Source organism: Cavia porcellus, unplaced genomic scaffold (genome assembly GCF_034190915.1).
Source record: "Cavia porcellus strain 051 isolate PalLab524CR breed Dunkin Hartley unplaced genomic scaffold, mCavPor4.1 scaffold_6, whole genome shotgun sequence".
Classification (NCBI taxonomy): domain Eukaryota; kingdom Metazoa; phylum Chordata; class Mammalia; order Rodentia; family Caviidae; genus Cavia; species Cavia porcellus.
The window spans coordinates 92,915,482-92,925,111 of NW_026947489.1; positions in this window are offsets into that span (position 1 = coordinate 92,915,482).

The following is a 9,630-nucleotide window of genomic DNA, read 5'->3' on the forward strand; positions in this document are numbered from 1 at the left end:
GTTTTCCTTAGGAGAGGACAGAGCAGTCTAGCAGTAACAACCCCTGTTAGCTTATTTTAGCACCACATCTGTTATTTGTAGAGGGCTACAATGGTTAACATACCAATTAGGTAAGATTTTACAATTCTTTACAGAGGAGAGCATTGATTAACATATCAATTAGGTCACCCAGAGGGGGAAAGAAAACACATACACAGCAAGGCCAAGTTACAGGTATTTTGGTATAATACAAATATAACAAAGTTCTTTTTTCCAGTGTACAAGCTCTTTTTTCCAGTGTACAACACAAGTAACAATTTTTTTTTTAAAGTCAGACAGAAGGAGCTGGGGATTTAGCTCAGTGGCATAAGCGCCTACCTTGCAAGCAGACAGTCGTGAGTTCGATCCCTGGTACCGATAAAAACGAAAAAGACAAAATACATAAATAAATAAAGTCAGACAGAGGCCTCCTTGAGGTCTCTATAAGGGAGAACACCAAATTATCAGTTACATTTGGCAACCTTAAGTTTTAAAGAATCCTTGGAAGAAATGACAGACCACTTATTTGCAGGCTGATCACCTTTGGAAGCCGGACCTGCTTGCAGTGGGAATGATGAATCCAGGCAGACTTTTCTGCTACCATCGTGGCTCAAGAGATTTATGTGATGTCGCTTGATAAGGACCAGTGGTGTCTCAGGCTCTGCAGCAGGGCCTTTGTCCTCGCAGTGGGTAGCAGCAAAATAGCCGGTGGATGGAAGACAGAACTGGCTGAAAAGTCGGGTGGGGGAGACTTAATAAGATCTTGATTGCTAAATCAGCTAATTTTTTTTTAGAAACCTTAAGGATAAGAGGAAGAGGTCTCCCATATAAAGCCTCTGATAGAACTGTGGGGGACTGGCAGCGGATAGAACTGTGGGGGACTGGTGGCGGCTGAAAAGATAAGAAGTATGAAATATAAATGCCGTTTATTTTGAGAATGTGGGGAGAGACACCCCCATCCCCTGGGGTGTGGTATCTCCCCCCTGGGGTCAGCGATCTCTCTGTGGAACACATGGAGTGGAGGCATATAAGTAGCCTTGGTTTGGGGTGGAAACTAAGGGGGCATTAGAGATGCACAAGTAGTCCATTGGTATACTTTTGGTGCCATAGGCAAATTCCTAGAGGTGGGGGAGATAGGAGCTCCTTGGTTCCGGCTGAGGCTTTTCCAGCTACAGTGTCTGGCCTGGGTCAAAACTCTTTCATATCCCGTCTTATGATTATTATTATGAAAAGGGGCAAAGATTTTATTTATTCTTTCAAAGAACCAACTCTTTGATTCGTTGATTCTTTGGATTGTTTTCTTAGTCTCTATTGCATTGATTTCTGCTCTGATTTTTATAATTTCCTCTCTTCTTTTGGCTTTGGGCTTGACTTGCTCTTCTTTTTCTAGCTGTTTGAGGTGTAGCATCAAGTTATTTATTTGTATTCGTTCTGTTTTCCTGATGTGGGAACTCAGTGCAATAAATTTTCCTCTCAGGACGGCTTTCATTGCATCCCACAGATTCTGGTAAGTTGTATCTGCATTTTCATTTTCTTTTAGGTATTGTTTAATTTCTTCTTTAATTTCTTCTGTGACCCATTGATTACTCAAGAGTGTGTTATTCAGTTTCCATGTGTTTGCGGGATTTTTGCAGTATCTTTTATCATTAATTTCTAATTTCAGAGCGCTATGATCCAATTAACATGCAAGGGATGATTTCAACTCTTTTGCATTTGTTTAAATATGTTCTGTGAGCTAATATATGGTCTATTTTAGAGAATGATCCATGTATTGCTGAGAAGAATGTGTATTCTGATGTTGATGGGTGGAACATTCTGTATATGTCTATCAAACCCATTTGTTCACAGGTGTGATTCATTTCTGTTATTTCTTTGCTCATTTTCTGTCTGGTTGATCTGTCCCTTGGTGTCAGTGGCGTATTAAGGTCTCCTGTTACAATTGTGTTACTGATAATTTGAGTTTTCATTTCTGTTAATAATTGTTTTATATAACTGGGTGCTCTGGAGTTTGGTGCGTATATATTTAAGATAGTTATTTCTTCCTGTTGGAGTTTTCCCCTTACGAGTATGTAGTGACCTTCTTTGTCCTTTATGGTCATTGTTGGTTTAAAGTTCACGTTGTCTGCAAACAGAATGGCTACTCCTGCCTTTTTTTTTTTGGATTCCTGCTGCATGAAGAATTGTTTTCCATCCTTTGACTTTCAGTCTGTGAGTATCCTTCTGGGTTAGATGGGTTTCCTATAAACAGCATATGGTTGGATTTTGTTTCTTGTTCCATTCTGCTAGTCTGTTTCTTTTGATTGGTGCATTGAGACCATTTACATTAATGGTTATTACTGTTAAATGCTGGTTTATTGTAGAAATGTTATCTCTCTGCTGTTGCATCGTTATCTTTCTGTTCTGTTTAATTATTTGCTTTGCTTAGTGGTTTTTTTCCTTTGTGTATCTAAATTGTCTTTCAATATTTTTTGCAGGGTTGGTTTGGTGTTCATGAAGTTCTCCAGCTGTTCTTTGTCATAGAAGTATTGTATTTCACCATCAATTTTGAATGATAGTTTTGCAGGATATATCAGTCTAGGTTGGAAATCATTTTGCTTTAGGATCTGGAATACTTCACTCCGTGCTCTTTTTGACTTTATTGTTTGTGATGAGAAGTCTGCTGTGATTCTGATAGGTTTTCCTTTATAAGTGATCTGTCTTTTCTCTCTGACAGCTTTTAATAATCTATTCTTGTGTTGGATTTCTGGGATGGTGATTATTATATGTCTGGGTGTAGTTTTATTTTGGTTATGACTATTTGGAGTTCTATATGCTTCACTGATCCTGATGTCAGTTTCTGATCTCATGCTTGGGAAATTTTCAGCTATTAGTTCTCTAAATATCCTCTTGACATCCTTTATGTTGTCTCCTTCTTTTTCATTAATCCCTATCATTCTTATGTTATTCTTCTTTGCATCGTCTTGCAGTTGTTGAATTGTTGTTTCCTGATTCCTTGTTATTTTTAAAAGATCTTTCCTTTCCTGTTCACTAGCTGCAATCCTGTCTTCAAGGTCTGAAATTCTATCTTCACTTTCATTAAGGCGGTTTTTACAACTTTCAGTGGAGTTTTTTATTTCCTGTATATCTCTGTGCATCTGCATTATGTATTCTGTTTGTTTCTTATATTGCTCGTCTAGGGATTCTATCTTTTTGTTTAGTTCCTCCAATTTTTTATCTGTGTTTTCTTTAGATATATTCAGAATCTCTTTCATTTCTTTTATCATTTCTTCTTTTATCTGGGAGATTATTTCCAGTTTGAATTTCTTTAAAGCTTCCTGGAGTTGCTTGTCAATTTCAGTAGCTATTGTGTCTGATATTTGAGGCGGATGGCATATATTTTCTTCTATATACATTGCTCCTAGGGTTTCTTGAGATGGGCTGGAGGTTTGAGGTTGTAATTTGGTCTTTCGTTTTGTCATTTTCCTATATTTCTGTGTTTCAAATGTTATTTGAAAGCTTCCTCAGGATCTGTTGAAAATCCCCTTCTATGGTTGCAGCTACTGAGACTCTGGCCCCACGCTACCCCAAGCCACTGGGCCCGCAGAGCCAATGGCCCTCCTCTGCCTGCTCGGAACTCCGCAGTTCCAGACAAGCTGGGCCTCAGGGACAGTGTGCACCCACCTGCCCCTTGGAAGCTCCACAGCTCTCCAATCGCAGCCGGGTTAGGGTACTTACCACAGGCCGTTGTGCCTCAGGAACCTGTGATCCCTCCCTGCTTGCAGAGATATCCACAGTCCTCCAGACACACGGAGAGGCCGATGCAGGCACCCCAGATCCGCCCAGCCCCTCCTCTGCACTCTGATGGCTAGGCGCAGCAGTGAAACAGGCTGGGCTCCGGGGATAGTGTGGGCCTGCCCACCTGTCGGAAGCTCAGCAGTTCTCCAAGTCACTTGTCCTGAACTTTGAGGCCAGTAAGCACAATGGAGTTTCTGATTGATCTGCAAAGCTTAGGTTAGCTTTTGAGTTACTTGGGCTATAAAAGCTGGGCCATTGTCAGACCCCATGTATAAAGGGAAGCCAAATCGGAAACTGTTATCAGGGCTGACTCAAGACTTGGTAGGCAACGCTTTACCATTTAGTAAAAAATATCTATCATTACAAATTAATACCTATACCTTTGAAGTCTAGGCTTCTTTATTTTTGTAAAGTCTACCTCCCAGTGTTCTCTAGACATAGTCTCACAATAACAAGTGGTTTCTATTTGTTGCAGTTGTTTTGGGTTTACCAATTGGCACTGAGGGCACCTGAGGCTCACAGACTGGGCTAGCTTTGATATTAGCCCCCAGGGATCGCTCAGAAATTGAGCTGCCAGATGTAAGTCTTTTTAAGTGCAAATAGGCTCTAACAAGTATGTGGGATCAGCAATATTGTTAGGGCTATCTCAACCCCACTGATTTTGTGGCTGCCTTTTGGGCTGTGGCATCTGCCAATTTTTGTATTAACAAGGTCATCTCCTGCCCAATGGGCTATACAGCGGATAATAGCCACTCTTCTTGGCATCTCGATGGCAGCCAACAAGTTTAAAATTTGGGGAGCATTTTTAATCTTTTGACCCCAGAAGTCAATAATCCCTGTTCCTGGTAAATAGCCCTGTGAACGTGGGCAGTAGCAAACGCATACTTTGACAACTTGAGGCCTCAGTAAGGGCAATGAGTTCAGCCCGTTGGGCCAATGTTTCTGGCTCCGGTGTTGGTTCCCATAGAACCTGAGAGTCCGTGGTAATGGCAGCTCCAGTGACCTACTTACTTTGATAGATGTAACTGCTTTCATTGGAGAAATAGGATGGAACTCCAGATAGTGGCTTATCCGTTAGATCAGGTTGAAGTCCTGTGAGGTGATCGATGACCTCAGTACAATTGTGGTAAGGCAATGAGGGGTCGTCGTCAGGCAGCAAAGTAGCTGGATTTAAAGCTGTTGTTTCCTTGAAACTAATAGTAGTCAGATCCAGAAGTAGTGCCTGATAGTGCATGACTTGGGAGTTAGACATCCATCGGTCTGGTGGGGACTTAATGAGTGTCTCCAGTGAATAGGAGGAAACAACTAAGAGTTTTTGTCTAAAAGTCAATTTTTAAGCCTCCTTTACCAGGAGGGCCACCAAAGAAATCACCGCAGAATCAAGTCTCTTGGAAAGATAGGCAACAGGCCTCTGCCAGGGTCCCAGACTCTGGATCAGTCCTGTGGCTCCTAGAAATTTTTGCATTTGCTTTTAGTCACAGGGACTGCAGTCTGTTGGATGGCTTGCATCTACTGGGAGGAAAGTCTTATATATATTTTTTTATGGAGAGTCTAACAATCAATGTAGTCTTTTTGCCCAGCAGAAACCTCTTAAGCCTGGTCTTTAGGGTCTTCTCAGTTGTCAAATATCTTTTAAGCAACCTCTAATAACTGATTGAAGGGCATTTCTTTAAATCTCTCAAACTTTTGCAATTTTTGTCTGATGTCTGGGGCCGACTGAGTAGATGCTACCGGTGCATAAGTGTGATAGGCCTTTTGTAATCTTTTAGAAAACCCCGAGGGAGACTTATTAGCCAATTATTTTATCTCTGATATCTTGGACAAATTGGTGGGTTTTCTGGGGTGCCCTAATGGCTATTGAAAACAACTGGCAATACTGAGGAACCTCCTTATCTCTGGTTGTTAAATAGGAGTGGGACAAAAGGAAAACATGATTCTGGCATTCTGGATCAGAGAGCAGCCTTCATCTGGATGGCACACCACTTTTTGTCCCAGGGTGCCGCGTGGCAGGCCATAGTTTTACTGAAATTATATACTTAACAAAAAAGGGCTTTTTTTAAATAGGTAACAAAATTAATTGTGCTGCCTAACCTCCCAGATGTCCACAGCACATGCAAGAACTTGTATTTTATCTCTATAATCACCAATCACATGAGCACAATAGTTATTTTTTAAATTTAAATCAGCTTTTTCCAGTACAAGATGAATTTTTTTTTCTCTTTTTTTTTAGCAATCAAAATCTCAACTCTATCTTTATAATCTATAACATTCTTGGAAATTCCCCTCCTCTAAGCTCACAGTATTGAAAATTATCCTGTTGGGCTCTTTGCTCTTGATTTGCAACATAAAGCTGGCTAAGAGCCCCTAACATTAGCCATGCCATAGAAAGCATTTTCTCTTTTACGTATTTAAGACAAAACCACCTTTTTTTCTTATTATCAGTCAATTACTTTTTTTTTTTTTTTTTTTTTTTTTGCTTTTTAGACAACATTAAACACAGCCCGAAGCCCTAAACAGGCCGAAAACACACACATGGGCCAAAACCACACACATAGGCCAAAGCCCCAAACGGGCCAAAGCCATACACATAGACCAAAGCCCCAAACGGGCCAAAGCCACACACATTATAAACGGGCGATAGCCCCTGGGTTCTGGTGCAGAAGGAGCCCTAGCTCATGCAGTCATTGCAGGCATCCAATTACAAATGGGCAAAAACCTCCACATGGGCCGAAGCCCAAACAAAGTTACCAATGGGCCCCAAAAGCCCTAAAATACAAAAGGGGGACAAAGGCCCTCAGAAGTTGTCTCATTTTATCTGCAGTTTAAAATGCGCACACTCAGACTATAAACAGGCACAAAAAACCAAATACTTACAGATGTTTAGCCAATCGATCGGTGAAAAAATAATTTGGGGGGAGTCCCCCATTAATCCCAGATGAGCCCCCAAATTTTGTAATCCACAAACGAGCCCCCAAGCTTCAAAAAATGAGGCAAAAACATATTTTAAAAAGGAGCGCTGATTTATTTTACCCTGGGCCCAGCAACACAGTGTAGTTGGAGATTGCAAAAGCTGTGTGTGTCCTCTCTCTACACTTGCCGCCCCTCCAGTCCCTATCACAGCTCACAAAGTAAAGGTCATGGGCGTGGATCAGGAAATGAGAAATTCCTTAATCCAATAAGGAATGAGGAAGACCTTTGTTTCCCTTAGGAGAGGACAGAGATGTCTTGCAGGAATTTACAATTCTTTATAGAGGAGAGCATTAATTAACGTATCAATTAGGTCACCCAGAGGGAGAAGGGAGAAGGGGGAAAGGAAACATATATACAGAACAGTTAGGGTCACGTTTACAGGTATTTTGTTATAATATAAATATAACGAAGCTCTTTTTCTTAGTGTACAACAGTGTGCACCACCATGCCTGGCTGTCCAGGTACAAATCCAGCCTGTCAGTGTACTCGGTTTTCTGGAGAAAGTTTTCCTAGTATTTGTTTCCTTTACTATTGCTAGTGAGATGTTTGAGGGTTACATGAAACTAGTGTAAGGCATTTAGAAGTCAGGCTCCTTGATTAACCTGTTCTGAAATTTTGTTGCAGTTTTTTTTTTTTTTTTCTTTCTTGTTCTTTTTGTTTTATCCTTGAAATAAAGTGGATTTAAAAAAAAAAAGGTCAGGCTAACAAGCTTGGGCATGTAGCTTAGTGGAACAGTGCACAGCTGGCATTACAAGGCTCTAGGTTACTTATTTCATTTATTGTTTTTTGAGACAGGATCTCATTATGCAGTCCAGGCTGACCTAGGAACTCACAGTGATCCTCCTGCCTCAAGTCTCCTGAGTGCTGGATTACAGCCCAGCCCAGCACAAAGCTGTAGTTTAAAAAAAATTAATAGGCTGTCAGAATCAGGAAGCAGGCATTTTGTGGATTTAGTTGTCTTTTTGAGACAGGGTCTCATTACGAAGTTCAGGCTGGTCTTGAGCTCACTTTGTAGCCCCGGGTGGTCTTGAACTCGTAATGACCCTCCTGCCTCAGGCTTCTGAGTGCTTGGATTGCTTAATTGTTTTTTCTTTTGGTTTTTTGAGCCAAGATCTCACTAGGTAGTCTAGCCTGGCTTTGAACTTAGTATGCAGCCCAGGCTGGCCTCAAACTCACAACATCCTCCTGCCCCAGCCTCCCAGAACACCAAGATTATAGGTGTGTGCCACTGCATGCCCAGCTTTTTCTTTTAAAAGAAACTTCAAGCAAAGTGTAATAGTGCATTCCTGTAACCCCAGCACTTCAGGAGGCTGAGGCAGGAGGATTGCTCTAAGTTTGAGGCCAGCCTGGGCTACCCAGTGAGTTCAAGACCAGCCTGAACTGTATAATGAGACCCTGTCTCAAAAACAAAACAAAAAACCTGAAAAAAAAAAAAAAACCCACAAAATTGTTCCAGGGATTTAGCTCAGTGGTACAAGCACTTGCCTAGCAAGCATGAGGTTGTGAGTTTGATCCCTGGCACCAAAAAAACCCTCAAATCAACCATTGTTAAATATCCCCAGCATGACCCATGTCTGCTCTGCTGGCAAAGCCCTTTGGAGGATCAATGAGGAAGAATTTGGTGTGGCAGGAAACAAGAATGGAATAAGTCTACAGGCTGGGGCACTGGAATGATCAAAGGAGTGGAGTGCTCCTCCTGCCTCAGCCTCCCAGAGCACTGGGATTGGATGTACAGTCTGGTTCCTGTCTCCTGGGTGCCCCGCTCCAGCAGCCCTGAGCGATTTTAACTCCACTCTGCTTATTACATATGTTGGAAAGGGAAGGCTTCCCTGATACACAGGGCCTCCAGAACTCAGAGCAGCAGGGAAAGGCTTCCGCTGCCAGAGGGCTGGCCAGACTCTGGCTCCAGGGCAGGTTGTCCCTCTCTGCAGTGTCCCTGGGACCCAGGATGGCCTTGACACTTAGAAGCTAGCCATCTGGCTCCTCCCACTGGAGCAGAGGCCCCAGGGAAGTAGGGGTGAGTGGGCACACTTTCCTGAGGGGAGCAGTCAGGCCTCACAGCTCCACCCTGGAGGGTCCCTGCAAGACCACCTAAGATGTGGTGACAGGAATTTAGAGCAACTCTCACCCTATTTTCTGGGGCCCCCAATTTAAATTTCCCCTGAAGTTCAGCTGGATGTTGACTGAATGCATAGCTATTCCCAGAACCCCAGAAGCAGAGCCAAAGAGTGAAAAGGACTTTGAAGCCAGGTATAGCAGTACGGAAGGCTGAGGCAAGATAGTCCCAAACTAGAGGCAAGCCTGGGCTACATAGTGAGACCTAGACTTAAGAGAAAAGAAAAGAAAAAGGCTGAGTTTGTAGCTCAGTGGCAGCCGTGCTTGCCTGGCATGAGGGCATCCTTGGGTTCCCTCCCCGAAATGGAAAAAATAAAAGCTCTGGAGCCACACACACCTGAATTAATTCTCTCCCTGAGCACCGCTTTGTTTCTGCTGTGCCTTCCCCTGGTGCAGTGCTCTTATCCTCTGGCCAGGGTCACCTTGCTCTGGTCTTCAGGTCTCTTCTGGGCACAAGCACTTTCCTGTGCCAGCCCCTCCCCTTCTGGAGCCTAGTGTAGGGTGCCCTGCAAGACTCTTGGGGACCACTGGAGGAGGAACACAGTGGGGTCCGGGTGGGGGTCAGGGACAGTGTTAGGTCTGAGAAGAGGGGGATGGGAAAGGAAGGAAGGAATGGGGAGGAAGGAAGGGAAAGAATGGAGTGGAGTGGACGGCCGTGAAAGGAGTGGGCGGCGGTGGCTGCAAAGATAAGAAATATAAAATATAAGTAACCTTTATTTCGGGAATGCGGGGAGAGACCCCCTGGCCCCGGGG